The sequence below is a fragment of the Sphaeramia orbicularis genome, chromosome 12 (genome assembly GCF_902148855.1).
Source record: "Sphaeramia orbicularis chromosome 12, fSphaOr1.1, whole genome shotgun sequence".
Taxonomy (NCBI): domain Eukaryota; kingdom Metazoa; phylum Chordata; class Actinopteri; order Kurtiformes; family Apogonidae; genus Sphaeramia; species Sphaeramia orbicularis.
Window position 1 is genome coordinate 7154910 of NC_043968.1, and position 21684 is coordinate 7176593.

The following is a 21684-nucleotide window of genomic DNA, read 5'->3' on the forward strand; positions in this document are numbered from 1 at the left end:
TTATCAAGAACAGGAAAGTTACAGTAATGGTATGAATTGCAGTGTATTATGGGATGTTGCATAAGTGTCCACTGTGTTGGCTCATATATAGCTAAAACAATAAAACCTATGAATATACAAGAGAACAGCTGGAGAAGAGCTGTCCACTGGAGTGACCACAATGCATGAAAGGGTTAATAATCATACTCATGGTTAAAAAAAAAAAAAAAAAAAATTCTTAAAGTTTAATGGGAGATTTTTCTTCTTAAGAGTGACATGAAGAAAGTAGATGGTTAGTTGAGGTAGAAAATTATTATTTACAGTCAGAGCATGAAAAATATTTTAGAAATTTAGAGGAAGAACATTTAAAATCATAGTCATGGATAAAAAAAAAAAGTTTAAGAAAAATGTTGAAAGAAATTAAGGAAAAAACCATCTCTGAGGCATTTTAGAAACAAAAATAACAATTTAAACCAAACTAACCAAAGCAATGATATTTATCCCATAATATAAAACTCTATTCTGACATTAGTCCTTATTGTTTGTGTCCCAGACCCCTGTTAGAAACAAACACCTGAGTTCAACATGAGGGAATAGTGAGTCAAGTAGTGATAGAGGTAGAACATTAATAATCACACTCATGGATAAAAAAAAAAAAAATCCTTAAAGTTTAATGGGAGATTTTCTTCTTAAGAGAGACATGAAGAAAGTAGATGGTTAGTTGTGGTAGAAAATTATTATTTACAGTCAGAGCATGAAAAATATTTTAGAAATTAGAGGAAGAACATTTAAAATCATAGTCATGGATTAAAAAAAAAAAAAAAACAGCGTTGAGAGAAAATAAGTCAAATCCATCTCTGAGGCATTTTAGAAACAAAAATCACAATTTAACCCAAACTAACCAAAGCAATGATCTTTATCCTATAATATAAAACTATATTCTGACATTAGTCATTATTGTTTTGTATCCCAGACCCCTGTTAGAAAAAAAACACCTGAATTCAACGTGTCCGCATACTTTTGTCCATATAGTGCATGTGCTTTTATCACCTCCGTCCAGCTCTGATGTTTCGACACCTGCCGGAAACAACAAGTTAAAAAGTGGATGGGAGACAGAATGTGTTTTGTCGGGTATTTCTGTCAGCGGCTCTGATGGGAACAGGAGCTCATCTGTGTCTGCTCATTTGTAATTACCTTCCACCCACTCACACTGCTACACAAAAAAAAGAAAAGAGCCCAAACACCACATCCACCCACAAAACCTCCACTTTCTCATCTGTGCAAATCCTGGCTCTCATCCCGCCTCTCCTTATTAGCCCACCTCTCACTCTCTGTCCTATTCCTTCCAGTCTGCTCTTTTGATTGTGAATGTGCTGATTTCCAATCCTTTCATCCCTCCCCTCGCAATCAGCAGCTCCTTTTTTATTTCAATCACCACCTCTTCGGAGAGCGAGGTCGACTGACAGCTTTATACGGGGTGTGGACTGAAGTCGCGACGTTCCCCCGCTCTGATCTTTAAACGGTAACTGGCTGGTTCTGTGCGGTCGGAGGATGATTAGTGATACAGATAGTCCTCGGCTAATAAGAGGCTTTGTTGACGGGTAAATGAGTGCGGCAGAGGCACACATGCACACACCGTCACCCTCCTGGCTTTCCTCAGAGGTAACTAACCTGTCATTTCTGTGAGCTGTGGTGTAATATTTCGACGAGACAAGCTGCAAATGTAAAAGTCTGCGCTATTCAGATCTTTTTTTTTTTTTTTTTGACGTGCACCTCATTACTGTCACGTCTGAATAATGAACTGCTTTCACATTACGAGTCATGAGCAGACAGACACGCGACAACACGACATGAGTCTGAATTAAACACTGTCAGAGGAACGTAAAGAGAGTCTGCAAGATTTAACACAGGAGCATTAAAAGGGTTTTCTTCTGCTTTCATGTGCCTTTATTAACTTCCATGAAAAATTGAGGAACCTGTGAGCTCCCAAAACATTTATTCAGCAACGTAACGTTTGGGGTCGAGGCCCTTCGTCAGACTGAGGACAGACAGACTTACACAGGGCTTTTATACAGGGTGAGTCAGAAAAAACGCTCTTTCCATTTAAAGAAATTGTACTGCTAAAACGGAAACACTGATTTCCTTTTGACCATACAGTCATCTTGATGTGGTTATTGAGCATGTCTGGTGATGTAGTCATAGACTTATTGCATTGCATAAGAGAGAGAAGGTCCATTGTTTATTGGGCACTGAAATACCTGCCAACACAATGTATGCCACAGTGAACAAACTTGAAATTGACAACAATTACAGGAGTCGGGGCTTTGCTTTCACACTCAGGACATAGGCCTACATGACAGTGCCCAGGGAGTTTTCATCATGGCAAGACCACAGTTTACGGATGTGCACAGAGCTTTCATGGTGACAAAATTCTCCCCGATTCCCGGACTTGACCCCCCTTGATGTTTTCTTGTGGGGGTATCTTAAAAACCGTGTGTATCAGACTGTTCCACAAACTCTTCAGGAACTCCGAAATCGCATCACGGCTGAAATCCAAGCCCTACGACGAACACGAATGGCGAGAAGAGCTGTGTCAGAGATGCGACAACGAGCACAGATTTGCATCAATCTGAATGGTAGCCAGGTTGAAGGTCGTGCCGGACGACTTCGTTGAGACAAAACATTTTGATGGCGAGGTAAACATGCTGTAATGGTTGACAATTTCAATTTCATTCACGGTGGCATAAACTGTGTTGGCAGATATTTCGATGCACAATAAACAATGGACATTCCCTCTGTTATGCTATGCCATAAATCAATGATTCAATCGCCAGACATGCTCAATAACCACATCAATATGACTGTATGATCAAAAGAAAAATAAGCATTTCCATTTCAGTGGTACAATTTCTTTAAATGAAAAGAGCGTTTTTTCTGACTCACCCTGTATACAGCGTCTAATCACAACAGGTGACCTGCAATGTACGTCATTTAGAGAAACAGAAAAAATTCTTTTAAAACTTTTCAAACATATGATCAATTATACATGATTAGGCCTGGAACGGACCTGTAGAAATGTAAAGAAATTTGATGAAAACCTGTTTATAAATGTATGAGTGCAAAGCAGTCTGATCACTACAAATTATATGGATTAGTGGACATTTGAAACATTTGACCATTTATGATTGATTGTACGTATGATAAGGTCAAATACATTGTTTTCCGCTCTTCTAAGATGACGTACATTGCAGGTCATGTGCTATTGTGGTCAGACACTGTATACAAAACACCTTTAGTAACTTCCAGTCAGATCCGGAAGTATTTACCGCTGGAAAAAATCGAAATCTTACCAAGCGTATTTTCCTCATTTTGGTCAAAATATCACACTTAAAATAAGCAGTGTTGGGCAAATTACTTTTACAAAGTAATTAGTTATAGTTGCTAGTTACTTTCCCAAAAAAGTAACTGAATTAGTAACTGAATTACTCCTTCATAGATGTAATTAGTAACAGGGAAGTAATTTTTGCATTACTTTTTTGAAAAAACCTTCAAATATATCAAAGAAACCTGATTTTTTAGTGCGTTTTAGTGCATACGTCATTGAAATCCTTCCCTAAATTAGATAACAGCCTCACCTAAGTTAGCCGATAACTCCTCCCCTAAGTTAACTGATAACTCCTCCACTAAATTAGCTGATAACTCCTCCCCTAAATTAGCTGATAACTCCTCCCCTAAATTAGCTGATAACTCCTCCCCTAAATTAGATGATAACTCCTTCCCTAAGTTAGCCGATAACTCCTCCCCTAAATTAGCAGATAACTCCTCCCCTAAATTAGTTGATAACTCCTCCCATAAGTTAGCTGAAAACCCCTCCCCTAAGTTAGCTGATAACTCCTCCCTAAATTAGCCGATAACTCCTCCCCTAAGTTAGCCGATAACTCCTCCCCTAATTAGATAACTCCTCACCTAAGTTAGCCGATAACTCCTCCCCTAAGTTACTGATAACTCCTCCCCTAAATTAGCTGATAACTCCTCCCCTAAATTAGATGATAACTCCTCCCTTAAATTAGCTGATAACTCCTTCCCTAAGTTAGCTGATAACTCCTCCCCCTAAATTAGCAGATAACTCCTCCCCTAATATTAGTTGATAACTCCTCCCATAAGTTAGCTGAAAACCCCTCCCCTAAGTTAGCTGATAACTCCTCCCCTAAATCAGCCGATAACTCCTCCCTAAGTTAGCCGATAACTCCTCCCCTAAATTAGTTGATAACGCCTCCCCCTAAGTTAGCCGATAACTCCTCCCCTAAATTAGTTGATAACGCCTCCCCTAAGTTAGCCGATAACTCCTCCCCTAAGTTAGCCGATAACTAAGCCATCCCCTAAATTAGCCGATAACTCCCCTAAATTTGCCGAGAACTCCTCCCCTAAGTTAGCCGATAACTGCTCCCATAAGTTAGCTGAAAACCCCTCCCCTAAGTTAGCTGATAACTCCTCCCCTAAGTTAGCAATAACTGCTCCCATAAATTAGCTGAAACCCCTCCCCTAAGTTAGCTGATAACTCCCCTAAGTTAGCCGATAACTCCTCCCTAAAAGCCGATAACTCCTCCCCTAAATTAGCTGAAAACCCCTCCCCTAAGTTAGCTGATAACCCCTCCCCTAAGTTAGCCGATAACTCCTCCCTAAATTAGCCGATAACTCCTCCCATAAATTAGCTGAAAACCCCTCCCTAAGTTAGCTGATAACCCCTCCCTAAGTTAGCGATAACTCCTCCCCTAAATTTGCCGATTCCTCCTCCCCTAAATTAGCTGAAACTCCTCCCCTAATTAGCTGATAACTCCTCCCCTAAGTTAGCGATAACTCCTTCCCTAAATTAGATAAGCTGCGGTAACTCCTCCCACTAAATTAGCTGATACTCCTCCCTAAGTTAGCTGATACTCCTCCCCTAAGTTAGCTGATAACTCCTCCCCTAAATTAGCTGATAACTCCTCCCCTAAGTTAGCTGATAACTCCTTCCCTAAATTAGCTGTTCACGTAGCTGTGTTCAGGTGCATGTGTTGTGCTGGGACAACTCAAACTCGCAGATGTCATTAGTCGTTCAGGTGAAGGGGGCGTGGATAACTCAGACTCATGGACACACAGGTGAAGCATGAAGGCAGTGTGGGAGATCTGAATAGAAGAACGACTCACTAACGAATGGCTCGCAACGAATCGGTTTTATCGTTCACTAGTTAAAAGAGCTGTTCAAAAGACTCGAGTCGTCCTGGACGTCACACCTCTGGTGCCCTGTCTGAGCGAGTCAGGACAGATAACAGCTGTTAGATATCAGTGCACAGTAACACACCACGTTTCACTGTCGGTAACGGCATTGAAACGTCTCAAATAGTAATTAATTAGATTACTTGTTACTGGAAAACAACAACGGCGTTAGTAATGCAGTTATTTATGACGCCATTATTCCCAAGACTTAAAATAAGACATAATCACCTAAAGAGTAACTTGTCAGTGAGATATAAGAACTTATTTTTAGACAATAGATCTTAAAAATCTTATTTCAAAAAATCTTACCAAGATAATTTTCTCTTGTTCCATTGGCAGATTTTTTTTGCTTGAATTAAGCAAAAAAATCTGTCAATGCACTATACAGGGTTTGTACACATCTTTCAAGGTCAAATTCAAGCACTTCTAAAGGTCATTTTCACATTTCGACCAGTAATATAACAGTTGGTGCATCTCTATAAAGCAGTGACACAGAGATGCCGTGAACTCCACTTAAATTCTCCAGATGTACAAAAAAACACATCACATCATCATCTTTTTAAATTCAAAGAATGTAAACCTTACGACGCAAAAATGACTATCAGCTCTGATTTGCATATGTAAACATGAAGGATGGTGGGAAATATAATTTTATAAGCTAGCCGTCTTTATGTCCGTCCTCCTCTGCTTGTGCACTTTAGAAAAGGCAGTAGAATGAGCTAATAAATGGGATATTTATGGGGAAGTTTATGAGGGGATTCATGTGAGGATCCAGTTGGCCCAAGTTCCTTAAGCATGTGATGGTCATTAATTGAGATGTTTTAGACTGATGAGCGCAGCAGGATCAATGGGATTTTTATTAATAAAGTCCAACTCCAGTTCATTTAGACAAAATGACCAGTTTAGGTGAGTTTCCTGTGTTTGACATGGTTTTGGTGTGATCTTCACAGCTGTTCCATCGGTCAGTTAATGGTTAGATGAGTAGGATGAACAGAATCACCCTTAGATACAGTGGACGCAAAAAACAGCACAGTCTCACAGAAGAAAAAGTGGACGTTTTAGTTTAAGGGATATTCATTCAAGTCCACATTCAAATGTAGTTAATAATACACCTTAACTATGGAAACGACCTGAAACAGAAGAGAGAACAAAGAAGAAGGAGGAGGAGAAGATGATGGAGAAGAAGAAGATGAAGAAGAAGGAGAAAAAGATGAAGACAAACAGAAAGACAAGAAGATGAAGGAGAAGATAAAGGACAAGACAAAGAGAAGAAGATGGAGAAAAAGGTGAAGAAGACAAAGAAGATGATAAAGATGGAGATAAAGATAAAGAACAAGGTGAAGGAGATGAAAAAGATGACAATGATGAAGGAGACGAAGATGAAGACAAAGAAGAAGATGAAGAAGAAGATGAAGATGATGAAGACAAAGATGAAAATGAAGATGAAGAAGATGGAGATGAAGAAGATGAAGATGACAAAGAAGATGATAAAGATGGAGATAAAGACAAAGTAGAACAAGGTGAAGGAGACGAAGAAGATGAAGACGAAAAAGATGAAGAAGAAGAAGAGGATGAAGATGACGAAGACAAAGATGAAATGAAGATGAAGAAGATGATGGAGACCAAGATAAAGAAGATGGAAATAAAGAAGATGAAGACAAAGAAGAAGATGAAGAAGAAGAGGATGAAGATGATGAAGACAAAGACACAAAATGAAGATGATGGAGACGAAGAAAATGAAGACTAAGATGAAAAAGATGAGAAGATGAAGAAGATGGAAATAAAGAAGATGAATTAGATGGAGAAGACGACGAAAATGGAGACAAAGAAGAAAATGGGAAGAAAGAGACAAAGAAGATGAAGAAGACAAAGAAGAAGAAAAAAAAGAGGAAGATGAAGATGGAGATGAAAAAGACAAAGAAAAAGATGAAGATGATGTAGATGGAGAAGATGGAGAAAATGAAGAAGACAAAGAAGAAAAAGGGAAGAAGAGACAAAGAAGATGATGATGAAGACAAAGAAGAAGAAAAAAGATGAAGAAGATGGAGACAAAGAAGAAAAAGATGCAGATGCAGTCTGTTCAGAGCTCCTGTTAAAGGAGACTCACTGTCAGTGAAAAGGACTTTAAAGCAACAAAACACAAATAAATGGTTCTTACTCGATGCAGTGTTGAAAACAGAAGAAAGAACATGACATTATTTTTCTTCAGCTAAATCTTGCACATGGAGCTGAACTGACGAACCAGAACCAAGTACTGCATAGTAAATACACAGTAAATACACAGTAAATATACAGTAAATATGAGTGTAGAGAGCAGCACAGAACAAACTATCATTATTATTATTATTATTATTATTATTATTATATTGATATTCATACAAAATAATAATTGCTATATAGTGATCAAAAGGAATAGAAAATGGGGGTAGGAGTACATAAGTTTTTTACATCTTTTCAAGCATGTATAATTTCATTTAATTTGTTTTATTTATCTTCTTCTTCTTCTTCTTGTTATTATTACTTATTGATTAATTATTACTATTATTATGTATGTATTTTTGGTTGTTGTTTGCTTATCAATCATTTATGTACCAGTACTTATGTTTTGTTGGCTGATTTTTGTTTTGATTTCACTGTCGACATGTTCCAAATAAAGATTTCATTCATTCATCAAAGCCACTCCCACAGAAGGTTAGAGGGCGGGGCCAGGGCTAGTTTCTGCTGTTACCCTTTATTTTCTACTCCTCACATTCTTTCGTCTGTCTCACACACGACTTCAAACCTCATGGAGACGCCATTAATGGTTTAATGATCTTTGTGAAAAACCCAAGGAGGACAAACTGAGCCGGAGTCTCAGAGTGAGTTCATCTGCAGTGTGATTCCACAGAAAGCCTTAAAGGGCATCGCATCCCATCTGGGACCCGCAACAGAAGCCAACGCACCCCGGATAATACACACAGCAGCCAAATGACACAGATACGCCGCTACACCAAGGTTCTAATCATTTTAGATTTTTCATTCTAGTTTAGTTTATTTGTTTTGGCTTAAGTGGGAGCTGTGGGCGGAGCCCGTGGATTCAGCGAAGTGTCACTGTCGTTTTCAGACACAGAGGGCGCTGTAGAGACGCATAAACGTTTAAAGAACCTGGGCTCGATGTAGTTTTAATATGAGAAGACACGAAACTAATGGGACTATTATGAAATCCCGTCGTTTGTTGCGGCAGTTCTTATTCGAGGTGTGTATCGGCGAGAATCTGGAGGTACGATACAAATCACAATATGATATATCACGATACTGTTAACAAGGCGATGTTTTTTTTTTGTTTCTTTATTTAAAGATTATTTCCTGGAAAAAATACGCACAAACTCTAAACAAATTTTATTGATCAGAACAGGATCTAAGGCTATATCACAAAACTTTCGTCTCTAAAAACTTAAATTATGTTTCAGAGACATTACAGTTTAAGATGCTGCTCAAACGTTCATTTTCTGTTAGTTGTGAATAGAATGAATAGTGGACAGTCCCTGAATCATCCAACACCAGAACAGTATTTTGTGCAATCCCAACAAAGGAACTAACATCCATCTCTCAAACAGAACAAAGTGCTTTAGGATGCTTGAAATCAAGGTGATAATAGTTTTTATCTTAGCGGAACGACAGGCTGTAAGCTACTGTCGTCATGCAGCGTCTGTCGTCGTCTGTCGTCCGTTACAAAAATTTCAAATCGTCTTCTTCTCCGAAACTACAATTCTGATTGACTTCAAACTTGGTATACAGCTTCTTTATGGATGATGTCAACGAAAGTTGGTGAAAATTATTTGGATCCGGATCTGATTCTGGATTTGGTGCCACTTTGAAAATTTCCCATTATAAGAGACAGGGAGTGGATGGATGCAATAACTCAGTAAATCTAAATGATCTCCAGTGTAAATGTCTCCAGTCCAGCCCTGATGGGGAGATGACCCAAACATAATGTCACATGCTGATCAGGATCTTCTTCTGGATCTGGAACTGACGCAAAATTTAACATGGGCTCTTACGGAGAAAACATTACAATCATCTTTTTCTCCCAAACTCCAGTTCTGATTGACTTCAGACTTGGTATACAGCTTCTGTATGATGATGTCAGCACAAGGGACTGAATTATTTGGATCCAGATCTGATTCTGGATTTGGTGCGACTTTGAAAATGTTCCCATTATAACAGATAGGAAGTGGATTGGTCCAATAAATCAGTATCAGTGATATCAAGTGGAATTTCATTTTTTTACAGATCTGATTGGAATATGAGCAAAACATGGACTATTTCTGTAATAGAATAAATACAGAGACGGGGGGAGAATAAATGGCATCTGATACCATTTCCCAAAGCTTTTCATTTGGCCGCCCTAAGATACAGGGCCATTGTCCGATTTTCATTCTATTTTAGTTTTATTTAGTTTGACTTTTTTTCTCTAATTCAATTCATTTTAATTCGTTTTTAGAGCAGGGTTTGATAGTTTTTATTAGTTTTCATTTTTTTCTAAATGCTTAGTTTTAGTATAATTTTAGTTTAGTCGTCTCTTTTCTCTTCTTCTCGTCGTCGTATTCAAATAAATCCAGACAGGACTCTGCTGCTTTCTCCCAACTTTAGTCTCCATGTTTCCAGGTAGAGTGGGGACCAGACGACGACTGGAAACCACAAGTGACTGACCGTTAAATATCATATGGTGCTGCTAGCTAAAATTGCTAGCACAAAATAAATCGGTTTCATAGGAATCCGACACTGATAAAGACGAAACAAAGGGAATTTTAACCATAATTTTTTATCCGTTTTAGTTAGTTTTGGTAACACACAACACAGTTTCAGTTAGTTATCATTTTCTTTTAATATAGTTTTTATTTATTTCAGTTTCAAAATGTTTTTTCAATTCTAGTTTCCGTCATTTCGTTAGTTTTCGTTAACGATAATAACCTTGCGCTAAAGTCAAGTTTCTGCACTTTAACGAGGATTTAATGGAGTTTGGAAACAGGTGAGGGGGCTTTTATTTGAAGTTGACACTGTTTCTGTCATGACTCACCGTATTGTTTACGATTCGTGGCAGCGGCGCCGAGTGTTGGCTCCGCCCTCGATGGCGATGCACAGCGTGCTGGCCTCTTGGCCACCCTCACCAGCTTGGAGGTGGCTCCAGCGACCGGGCTGAAGGAAACGACAGAGGCAGGAAGAAGCACAGGGTTTAAGAAGTGCACAGCGTCCATTCAGAATATTTATGGGCCTTCACATGAATATATTCATAAGCTCCTGTTTATCTGCTTCTCTTTGTGCTACTGTGCTCATTTAACCTTATTTATCAGAGGAGGAGCTACAATACACACACGATGGAGATTTCTTCGAACTAATTTACACATTCACAAACCACCCTGATGATATATTCACATCAGGAAACACAGGCGTAAATGAGCGATTATGTCCAAAACCTTCATAGAACACTGGGGTTTATTCCCGGTTTGGACAGTCCATGAGTTAGGAAGACAAATGCTCAACAGTTTCAACCTCTTCTGCAACCTACAGTTACCCTCCACCAGGAGGTATTATGATCACTTTGCTTTTGTGTGTTGTGTTTGTTTGTTTGTTTGTTTTGTTTGTTTGTTTGTTTGTTTGTTAGCAGCTTTAGGGGAACACTCTTCCCCCATCTTTCCCAAATCTTCCCCACAGATAGGCCTAGGCCTTGGGACCAACCCATTACATTTTGGTCCCAGTAGGCTGAAGTTCAAGGTCACAACAATCTACAATTTTCCTATCTTCCATCACTGAGCAATTTCCAAAAATTCATCCAAAAATTCAAAATGACTCCGATTATCCTCCAATTTGATACACCTGCAGCTTAGAACAATATCTTTGTATCTGGAACTAAATTGTCCACATCCACTGAGGAACGTGGACTCTGTGGACATTTCATCAGAGTTAATAGTGCAGGTGCGGTTCTGGATAAAAGTTCAGGCCCTCTCAGGCAAGGTTCGAATAGTTTTGGATTTTTCACTCTAGTTTCGTTTTATTTAGTTTTGACTTTTTTTTTCCTCTAGTTCAGTTAGTTTTAATTTGTTTTTAGAGCAGGTTGCTGCTTAGTTTAGTTTAGCTTTGTCATATATTTTATATTCTTTGCTGTCGTATTCAAATAATCCCCAGACAGGACTATGCTGCTTTCTACCAACTTTTAGTCTCCATGTTTCCAGGTAGAGTGGGGACCAGAAGATGACTGGAAACACAAGTGTGAACACAAGTGACGGACCATTAAATATCTATGGTGCCACTAGCTAAAATTGCTTGAGGGAAACTAAATCGATTCATATCAATCTGACATTGAAAAAGACGAAAACGAGGAATTTTATCCATAATTTTTATCCGTTTTTAGTTAGTTTTGTAAACACACAATACAGTTTCAGTTTAGTTATCGTTTTTTCTTTTAAATTATAGTTTTTATTCAGTTAGCGAAAATGTTTTTACAATTCTAGTTTTTCGTCATTTCGTTAGTGTCGTTATCGATCATAACCTTGCGCAGAACCCCTTTAAAGGTAGGTGGTGTGGTGAGCAGCGTCCCCACAGAAACCGCCCCCCCCTTAGCAGTCAGTCCTGTCCTCCAATAAAGCGTCCCTGCTCCAGACCACAGTTATTATACAGACCTTTAAAAAGCCACTATACTTTGACCTCCAGAGGCTCTTCTACAGATCACCTCTGCAGAGGCAGAACCGTCCTGAAATCAAGTTAACGTCTCCTTCCCGGAGCGGCAGAAATTCAACAGTATCTGTGGACTCTGAGGGGATGGTTGAGGTCGATATATCGTCGTCCAGAGGCTGACACTTACCGAGGTAGAAACAGCTTCTTTTGATTTAGCGAACATAAAAAAAAATATCCAGCTTTTATCTTTTATAGAAATCAAGATGACAGTTACAGAAGAGGTGAAACAGAGCAGGATATGGTTTTCCACTTTCACTGACAAATAGCCAATATTTGAGTTTGTGTGGTTTTCTCTGACGGGCATTCAGATAAGCAGAATGTTCCAGAAGCTGACAGTAAACAGCTGGTTTATTTAAGGCAAGATTTATGAGCATATTTAATTCCCCAGCACGATCCTCCTCATCTTTCATGCACAATAAAAGTAAATGTTTGGCTGCTGGATTCATCCGAAATCCAATCCACCCAGCCCTGGTCCCTGCTCAGTAATTCTCATCTAAAACAGTCATTGACCTAACGGCTTTCTCATCATAAACGTCCTGGATACTCCCTTCGATCTTTATCGTTATTCCCTTCCCTCAATCAGTAAGAAGCAGGAAAAGCGATTTGAGAGTTTCATTATGTTACGCTGCAGCCGGTGATGGAATGACGAGGTGCTGTGTGACATGATGGAAGACAACAAACAAGATGAGGAAAAACAAAGGAAACGTTCTGGAGGAGGAAAGAAGAGATCACGGTAGGATTGAGAACAGGTTCTGCAGGGGATTAAGCACAAACCAGGTCCATTTATCAGCCCGTACACACACCTGGACTTCTACACCTGTGAAGACCTTCGTTCCAGTCGGGACACTTTCCGCCACGAAGCTTCAATCTCTAAAGTTCTGCCCTAAATTTTAGACTAATCCACTAAATCATAATCCTCCAAAGAGATCAGAAAGTACGGGATGGTGCAAAATTCTGTTCTTAATTAGCGAAGATGTTCTCCATTTCTAAAACTCTTCCAAATTGTGTAATATTCACAAAAACATCCTGACTTTCTCTAGACTTGTACTTTCAATACTGTCTCAGTTCCAAACCTCTTCCTGTTTTTTTTTGTGATTTCTTGAGTAAGATGTCGTCGTGGGAAAGGTGCTTCATTTCAATTCCCACAAACCCTCAGAAAAACACTGTTCCAAACCTTTACATTTGCAAAAAGTATCAATAGAATGATCGCTCCTGTTCATACATTTAAAAAAAGTTACAACAAAAAAAATACATGTTTTGCGTTTGTTTGTTTTTTTTCTCATGCCCTGTACCTTCTTTATTGCTTCTGCTGTAATGCTTTTAATGTTTTATGGAAAGCACTTTGAATGTCTTGTACATGAAATGTGCCTGTAGAAATAAACCTGCCTGGCCTTTATCTTACCTTACCTTATCTGAGTTTAACCTTATTTTACCTTATCTTAACCTTACTTTACCTTACCCTTACTTTATCTTACCTTATCTGACCTTAACCTTACTTTATCTTATCTTACCTTATCTTAACCTTACCTTATTTTACCTTAATCTTGCTTTCCCTCATCTTCTCATCTTATCTTAACCTTACTTTACCTTATCTTATCTTAACCTTGCTTTCTCTTATGTCATCTTACCTTACCTTGTCATATCTTACCTTAACCTTACTTAATCTTATCTGATCTTACTTTATCTTACCTTCTTATCTTACCATAACCTTACTTTACTTTATCTTATCCTTACTTTACCTTGCCTATCTTACCTTAACCTTACTTTATCTTATCTTAACCTTACTTCACCTTATTTTATCTTAACCTTGCTTTATCTTATGTCATCTTACCTTACCTTGTCATATCTTACCTTAACCTTACTTTACCTTATCTTATCCTTACTTTTTACCTTGCCTATCTTACCTTAACCTTTACTTTACCTTATCTTATCCCTTACTTTACCTTGCCTATCTTCACCTTAACCTTACTTATCTTAACCTTACTTTACCTTATCTTATCTTAACCTTGCTTTACACTACCTTATCTTACCTCAACCTTCCTTTACCTCATCTTACCTTCATAGTGTCCTTGCTTTACTTGTCTTACTTACTTTACTCTATCCTTACTTTTACCTTACCTTATCTTATCTTACCTTGCCCTACTATAACTCATCCTTACACTTATAGTGTCCTTACTAACCTTAATTCTTATCTTAACCTCCGTTACCTTATTCTTTACCTTCTACTTTATCTTATCTTACCTTAACCTTTCTTTACCTTCCCCTTCCCTTTATCTTAACATCCAACCTTCCTTACCTTAGGTCTTACCTTATCTTAACATACCTTCCTTTTTCTTATCTTAACCGTATCTTACCTTACCTTTAACTTACCTAACTGGACCTAATTCACCTTTCTAAATGTTAAATTGGACTGGTGGTGGTGCTGTGCTTGACTCTGATCTGGGTCTAACACATGACCTGGTCTTCACAGATGTACAAGTTCCGTCTCCACACACTTCAGTCCCAGACTACAGTGTTGTTGTGATGGACCCCCTCACGGTTTTTGGAGGGTTTGTCCCCCCCGCCCCCTTGGTGCTCTCCGGGGCGGCGAGTGGCGTGAGGAGTGGGGGCTGCTGTCTTTGCTGACGTGTCCCGAATCAGCAATGTCCACCCGCCGCTGTCCTCGCTGAGCGTCTGGCCGCTGTCTGACAGCTGAGACAGGGCGCCACCTGGTGGGGGGGGGGGGGAGGGGGAGGGGGCAGCACGTGGGTTAACTCTGGATGGGATCCATGCAGGGCTCAGTCTATACACGTTAAACCATCTGAGTGTTTCAGTAAAAGACGCTCCTTTTGAGGTCTTCTACGGCAGGGGGGTCAAACTTTTTTACAGTGGAGTACCTGCTGAAATATCCTTTTTTTAGCCAAGTACCCGAACTCTCACTTCAGCATTTTGAATTGAAAAAAATTTGGAAAAATGTGTTTTCCGGTGCCAAAGGTGTCTGTTTATATTTTCAAAACTTTGTAAACAAACAACATATTTGTTTATGGATGATGTTGTATTGATAAAAATGCTGTAATTATTGATGGGGGGGGGGTTTAATATCAAATACCACTTTAGCCCTGATTTTCTGATGCAACAAGATGTTCTAAGCACTCCTGTGTAATTTTTTTTTTAAAATTTTTGTCCAAAACCCCCACCCCACCCCGAAAGTTACTTTTTTTTGAACTCTGAAAATCCATGTTTTTCGCAACTTTCCCAGCTTCTCCACTGTTTTGTCCAACACAGTGTATAAATATGTTCATGATGGGCCATTTAATGATCTTGTCAGTGCCAGATTGTATCGTACGAGTACTTTGTACAATGAAAGTCTGATGTTAAGGTCATGTTGGAGGTTAAAAGTCACCAAAATGACTAGTTTTCATTCATTTTCTGAACCCATAGTATTTTAATTGTATTTTATTATATATTTAAATGGTAGTTTATATATGTATGGTATTTTAAAAGTATTTTAATAGTATTTTAATTGCATTTTATTCTATATTTAAATGGTATTTTAATTGTATTTTATTATATTTAAATTGTATTTAAATTGTATTTTATTCTATATTTAAATGGTAGTTAAACTGTATTTTATTATATATTTAAATGGTATTTTAATTGTATTTCATTATATATTAAATGGTAGTTTTAACTATATTTTATTATGTATTTAAATTGGTATGTAAATTGTATTTTATTCTGATATTTAAATGGTGTTTTAATTGTATTTTATTCTATATTTTAAATGGCATTTTAAATCATATTTATTATGTATTTAAATGTTGTTTTAATTGTATTTTATTCTATATTTAAATGGCATTTTAATCATATTTTATTATGTATTTAAATGTTGTTTTAATTGTATTTTATTCTATATTTACATGGTATTTTAATAGTATTTTAATTGTATTTTATTCTATATTTAATGGTATTTTAATTGTATTTTATTCTGTATTTAAATGGTGTTTTAATTGTATTTTATTATGTATTTAAATGGTATTTTAATTTTATTTTATTATATATTTAAATGGTATTTTAATAGTATTTTAATTGTATTTATTATATCGTTAAATGGTAGTTTAACTATATCTTATTCTATATTTAAATGGTATTTTAATTGTATTTTATTCTATAGTTAAATGGTATTTAATTGCATTTTATTATATATTAAATAGTGTTTTAATTGTATTTTGCACTGTAAAGCACTTTGTACCTGTCTGTGAAAAGTGCTCTATAAATAACGTTTACTTACATACTCATTGACTTAATTCAACCTGTCCACATACTTTTGTCCATATGGTCTATAATTACAACGGTCCATTTGATTAAAGCAGGTCTGAAAGAGGCCTGAAAAATGACACAGATTCTAGTAACTTTATCATCACCTTAATAATTATTCTGATCATCATCCTTTGATATTTATGCACACAATCAGTGTAGCCTCTATTTTCTACATGATTAAAAGCCCAAACTGCTTTGGAAATAAACATTGATGAAAAAAGCATTGGCAGATTTTCATACTGGCTCTGACAAAAATATAATTTTCCGACATAATGAAGGATTAAAGGACTCAATGGGACTTAAAATGACTGATTACGCTCACAATCACACACGGCGTTGTAGGTAATTGTCATTATGCACAAAAAGCCCAAATAAATACAGTATTTGGACGAATCATTTACATAATATCCACACGTGTCTTCTTCCAAATATCCAGAATATTACTTCATTTGATGCTGAAAGTGATAAATCAGCGAGTCCGAGGGTCCTGGCTGTAATCAGAACACGAATCTGAACGCAGCTGAATGATTCATGACAAAGAGAACACCTACCAGCTCTCTGAAGTCGGACCAGTACTAATTTGGCTTGTAATTGAAAGGGAAGTGGAGAGGAAATTGCGTGAAATTCACTTGGAAAATGTCTGTTATTGTCTTGCGGAGCCCCACAGGCATCATGGGCGTATGAAAAAGGTTTCCACACAAAGTAGGTGTTCATGAATAACTCATACATAATTGACTGCATTAGTGTCAGTCAGGTTATTGAAGCAGCGAGAGACGTTGGAGTCCGACAGGTCACTTACAAAGGACCAAAAACGATCAGCAGTGTTATTACTGTAGAGCGGGGGGGGTCAAACATACGGCCCGTGGGCCAAAACAGGCCCACCAAAAGGTCCAATCTGGGCCTGTGGGATGGATTTATGAAATGAAAAGATATTAATCATTTTAGTCAGGTTCCACCTTTCAGACCAATATGATCTAAAGTGGGTCAGACCAGTGAAATACTATCATCAGAACCCAGAAATCAGGGGTGTCAAACATGCGGCCTGCGGGCCAAATCTGGCCCGCCAAAGGGTCCGTTCCGGCCCACGGGATGAAGTTGGATAGTGTAAAAATTACACTGAAGATATAATCAACCAAGAGTGTTGAACTAGATTTAGTTCAGGTTCCACATACAGACTATTGTGATCTCAAGTAAAATTAATAACATGATAACCTATAAATAATGACTCCAAATTTTCTTCTTGGTTTAATGTGGGAAAAAATATCATGTTATGCTGATGAATAATGACAACTTCAACATTTTCTCCTTGTTATAGTGCAAAACTAACATAAATTATGAAAATATTTACATGAACAAATAACACTGGGTTACAAAAATGTTTTTTGCAAGGTGTCTAGGTTTTTTTCAGCCTGAATTCGGACCATTTTGCACCGCTAAATCCAAAAATGACATCTGTTTTTCTCAATCTGGTCAGGTTTTTTTGCTAATTTGATTTTGAAAAATTTGATCTTCTCACAAAATTGATTACATTTTGTGACTTTATCAGTTGATTTTTTATATAGTTCTCACCCAAAATAAGTTTTAAGAGAAAAAAAGTCATTTTCTAACAGGATTCCTGTTAGGTACAATGGTGTATTTAGCGCAGATGTGGCAGAATATGTCAGGCGTATTTTTGCAAGATCTTCTAGTCCGAAGCCATTTCATTCACCTGTAATATAAAAAAAACATTAATCCATAAAATTGGCAAAAGTCAAATCTTCAGAACTCATTTATTGCAAAGAAATATGAAAGAATTTTGTATCATATGATGTGAAAATGCCCATAAATGTAAGCAAAAATGTGAAAAGCCAATATGTAGCATAGTTCAGAAAGTTGACCTGATTGAGCAAAATGAATGTGATTTTTTGGATTCAGCACACCAAATTATACTAAATCCGCTCAAAAAACTTCAACAATACATTTGTTGTTGACCCGTGTTATCCTTTAACCAATAAAATGAGAATAACCTGAAATGTCTCAAAAAAATTGAGTGCAATTTTAACAATATTCTGCTTGTTACTAAATGGTTTTGTGCCTTTATAGAACTGATCCATAATGCACATGTATAAGTTGAGGCATAATAGTGTAAAAAATTCCACTTAATATTTTTAAGAAATTTCCGGTTTTTTTTTTTCAGATAATTCACATCTTTTTTTGTTTGGACAGGTTTGTAAAGGTAAATATTTTCCACAATTAATGTTTTTGATTTTTTTTTTTTTTTTTTTTGTTTCTGTTGCACTACAAACAAAGAGGAAAAAATAGTTGTCATGATTTATGAGTTATGATGCTGTTATTTTTTGGTTCGGCCCACTTGAGGTTAAATTGGGCTGAATTGTGGCCCCTGAACTACAATGAGTTTGACGCCCTGGCTATAATAATGAAAAGTATAATATTTTTCATTCTTTTGGTGTAAAAACCTCTAAATTACATGAAATTTTTTACATTTACAAACTATTATTCACAAATAAATGATTGACATGATTGCTTTTGATTGACAGGTGTCACATTGGGCTTAGAGAAGATCAACAGGATTCCATCATTTGTCCCAATCTGATGATGGATTTAACGGTGAATCATCGTCATTTTCATCATTAACAAAACACAGACCTGATGGTTTTACATATTGGTTTTAGATTATTCTTACCTGTACTTGCATAGGAATTTTAAGATGCATGTATTTACTTATTACTTAATTTACATAACTGTTACAGCCTATCATTTAAATAAAAAATGATTAGGACCACCCCTTGTTTTCTTCAGTTCTTGTTCATTTTAATGCCTGGTCCAACTAAAGGTTCTAATAGTTTGGATTTTCATTCTAGTTTAGTTTTATTTAGTTTTGACTTTTTTCTCTAATTCAGTTCGTTTTAATTCGGTTTTAGAGCAGGTTTGTGAGTTTTTATTAGTTTTGTTATTTCTAAATGCTTAGTTTTAGTTTAGTTTTAGTTTAGTCGGTCTCTTTTCTCTTCTTCTCTGTCGTCGTATTCAAATAAATCCCAGACAGGACCTCTGCTGCTTTCTCCCAACTTTAGTCTCCATGTTTCCAGGTAGAGTGGGGACCAGAAGACGACTGGAAACCACAAGGGACAGATCGTTAAATATCAAATGGTGCCAGCAGATAAAATTGCTAGAGTGAAATAAAGAGGAGAATTTCATCCATAATTTTTATCCCGTTTTAGTTAGTTTTGTAAACACACAATACAGTTTCAGTTAGTTATGTTTTTTTCTTTTAATTATAGTTTTTATTTTATTTCAGTTAATGAAAATGTTTTACAGTTGTAGTTTTCGTCATTTCGTTAGTTTTCGATACTAACCTCGGTAAGGACACGGTGCAGAGTCAAACTAACACACACTGCTGTGCCTCACCAAACTCCTGCCAAGCATGGATAAATGTTAAAGTGAATAAATGTGAAAAAGACATTTTAATGTCTGCATTTGTCATTCTGTCTTGCAAAGCAGACTGGGGTAGGTCATGGGGATCCTTGCACATCTGTAGACTGTAAGCAGAAATCATTACCTCCGCCAAGGAGGTTCTGTTTCTGCTGGCGTTGGTTTGTCTGTCTGTCTGTGTGTGTGCAAGATAACTCAAAAAGTTATGGACGGATTTAGATGAAAATTTCAGGAAATGTTGATACTGGCACAAGGAACAAAAGATTAAATTTTGGTGGTGATCGGGGGGGCGGACTGATCTGCCTGGCGGAGGTCTGCGCTCTCTGAGTCGCTTTTCTAATTATGAATCAAATCATCTTAAATCGAAAATCATTTTGAATCGAAAACTGATATTGAATTCGAATCGTAACCACCAAAAATCTGAATCAAATCGTGAAATAATAATAGATTCCCGCCCCTACCTGACTTACACAGAACTCTCATTTTACCCATGATGCCTGTGGGCTTCCAACAATTGGCCCCTCCTCACCTCGAGCCTGAGGCAGCGGCCGCACTTCGTTGACGTCCGGCTCGGCGTTGGGCCTGTGAACCTCAACTGTCACAAACTGGTGTTTAGAGGCGGCCCGATTTGGGACACGGACCCCGGTTATGGGGCAGGGACGAAGGAGGAGGAGGCGGGGCGGGGCGTAGGCGGAGGTGGAGGAGAGGGGGTGGAGGGGTGGAGGGGTGGAGGGGGTTGGGTTTGGTGGCTCGCTGCCGGGGACTGGACCCTGGGGAAGGGGCCCGATGTTGTGCTGCGCCACCGGGGACAGCTGAGCGTTCGCTATGGGCTCTTTCCTGGAGTGAGCGCGGCGGCGGCGTCTTTCTTTCGGACAGTGGCGTAGTCTCGAGTCGGGTCCCTGGCGGCCTCTCGTTTGTGGTGCTGCGTCGGCGAGGTGACGCCCTGACCGGGGTCTGTGCTGGGGCTGTGGGAGGGCGGGGCTGTGAAGTACAGCCTGAGTGGGACGACTCAGACGAGGGGCGTTTGTAGAGCTGGTCTCGTCTACTCTGGCGCTCTGCACCCCTGGGGGGGGCGGAGGCTTGAAGGAGGGGGGATTCGGCGTGGCGGACTGTACATCATCCTGAAGTGAGAGCATATCATCATTCATTAGGGGGGGAAACAACATCCTGTGACACATCAGTGGGAAACAAAAGGCCCCGTGAAGGTGAAACATGGAAGGAAAATATATTCACATCAGCTCGGACTGAAACACTCCATTCATCTGGAGTCATTCCAAACACATCACACTCACTCTTAACCCTTTGAGGACTAATGCCATAAATTTAACTCAGTATTCCACTGTTTGGAATCAGGTGCTGTTCAACCTGATGGGGGTGAACAGGAGGTAGAAGCCCAGGACCACTTCTGTCCTCAGGTGGGTTTCTATGTTTTTATGTGAAGGTAGGAACACATCTGGTCTTTTTAATCTACTTCTTTTTAATTTAATTTATTCACAGCTACTTATACTCTGCATTTATTTATTTACTGAGTGTTGATGTGGTGTGGCTGTGTTTGTGGAGCGGTGACCGCATTTTGTATTCTGAATTTCCACTGGGCACAGGTGTCAAACATGCGGCCCGCCAAAGGTTCCAACCTGGCCCCTGGGACGAATTTGCAAGTGCAAAATGCAAAATTACCCTGAAGATATTAACAGTCAAGGGCATCAAACCCAAAAATAACAGCATAATAACCTAGAAATAATGACTCCAAATGTTCTTCTTGGTTTAATGTGAAAAAAATAATATGATATTATGCCTCTAAATAATGGCAACACCAATTTTTTTACTTTGATTTACTGCAAAGAACATTAAATTCTGATATCCTTTAACAATAAATGTCAATAACCTGAACAAATAAGAACAACCTGGAATGTCTAAAGAAAAATACGTGTAATTTTAATAACAACATTCTGCCTGTTTAGTGTCTTTGTAGATCTGATCCATAATGCACATGTAGAAATCATAAGT

The 21684-nt window shown here is 38.0% G+C and overlaps 1 long non-coding RNA gene across 1 annotated transcript in view; it reads left to right on the top strand.

The window, feature by feature from the left end:
• The first annotated feature begins 1889 nt into the window (after window positions 1-1889).
• The window catches only part of LOC115430496 (uncharacterized), a 24690-nt gene continuing 4895 nt past the window's right edge, over window positions 1890-21684 (top strand). Inside the window, exons 1-2 of the long non-coding RNA XR_003936945.1 lie at window positions 1890-1902; window positions 5624-5628. This is a non-coding gene — a long non-coding RNA (uncharacterized LOC115430496). The remainder of the gene's footprint in view (window positions 1903-5623; window positions 5629-21684) is intronic.